This window comes from Cherax quadricarinatus, chromosome 24 (genome assembly GCF_038502225.1).
Source record: "Cherax quadricarinatus isolate ZL_2023a chromosome 24, ASM3850222v1, whole genome shotgun sequence".
NCBI lineage: Eukaryota > Metazoa > Arthropoda > Malacostraca > Decapoda > Parastacidae > Cherax > Cherax quadricarinatus.
Window position 1 is genome coordinate 14871077 of NC_091315.1, and position 1568 is coordinate 14872644.

Here is a 1568-nt window from a genome sequence, read left to right on the forward strand (position 1 = left end):
TGCCCCTCACTGTCCGGACCCTGCTGCCCCTCACTGTCCGGACCCTGCTGCCCCTCACTGTCCGGACCCTGCTGCCCCTCACTGTCCGGACCCTGCTGCCCCTCACTGTCCGGACCCTGCTGCCCCTCACTGTCCGGACCCTGCTGCCCCTCACTGTCCGGACCCTGCTGCCCCTCACTGTCCGGACCCTGGTGCCCCTCACTGTCCGGACCCTGCTGCCCCTCACTGTCCGGACCCTGCTGCCCCTCACTGTCCGGACCCTGCTGCCCCTCACTGTCCGGACCCTGCTGCCCCTCACTGTCCGGACCCTGCTGCCCCTCACTGTCCGGACCCTGCTGCCCCTCACTGGACCCTCTGCCCCTCACTGTCCGGACCCTGCTGCCCCTCACTGTCCGGACCCTGCTGCCCCTCACTGTCCGGACCCTGCTGCCCCTCACTGTCCGGACCCTGCTGCCCATCACTGTCCGGACCCTGCTGCCCCTCACTGTCCGGACCCTGCTGCCCCTCACTGTCCTGACACTGCTACCCCTCACTGTCCGGGCCCTGCTGCCCCTCACTGTCCGGACCCTGCTGCCCTTCACTGTCCGGACCCTGCTGCCCCTCACTGTCCGGACCCTGCTGTCCCTCACTGTCCGGACCCTGCTGCCCCTCACTGTCCGGACCCTGCTGCCCCTCACTGTCCGGACCCTGCTGCCACTCACTGTCCGGACCCTGCTGCCCCTCACTGTCCGGACCCTGGCACCCCTCACTCTCCGGACCCTGCTGCCACTCACTGTCCGGACCCTGCTGCCCCTCACTGTCCGGACCCTGCTGCCCCTCACTGTCCGGACCCTGCTGCCCCTCACTGTCCGGGCCCTGCTGTTCCTCACTGTCCGGACCCTGCTGCCCCTCACTGTCCGGACCCTGCTGCCCCTCACTGTCCGGGCCCTGCTGCCACTCACTGTCCGGGCCCTGCTGCCCCTCACTGTCCGGGCCCTGCTGCCCCTCACTGTCCGGGCCCTGCTGCCACTCACTGTCCGGGCCCTGCTGCCCCTCACTGTCCAGGCCCTGCTGCCCCTCACTGTCAGGGCCCTGCTGCCCCTCACTGTCCGGGCCCTGCTGCCCCTCACTGTCCGGGCCCTGCTGCCCCTCACTGTCCAGACCCTGCTGTCCCTCACTGTCCGGACCCTGCTGCCCCTCACTGTCCGGACCCTGCTGCCCCTCACTGTCCGGACCCTGGTGCCACTCACTGTCCGGACCCTGCTGCCCGTCACTGTCCGGACCCTGCTGCCCCTCACTCTCCGGACCCTGCTGCCACTCACTGTCCGGACCCTGCTGCCCCTCACTCTCCGGACCCTGCTGCCACTCACTGTCCGGACCCTGCTGCCCCTCACTGTCCGGACCCTGCTGCCCCTCACTGTCCGGGCCCTGCTGCCCCTCACTGTCCGGACCCTGCTGTCCCTCACTGTCCGGACCCTGCTGCCCCTCACTGTCCGGACCCTGCTGCCCCTCACTGTCCGGACCCTGCTGCCACTCACTGTCCGGACCCTGCTGCCCGTCACTGTCCGGACCCTGCTGCCCCTCACTCT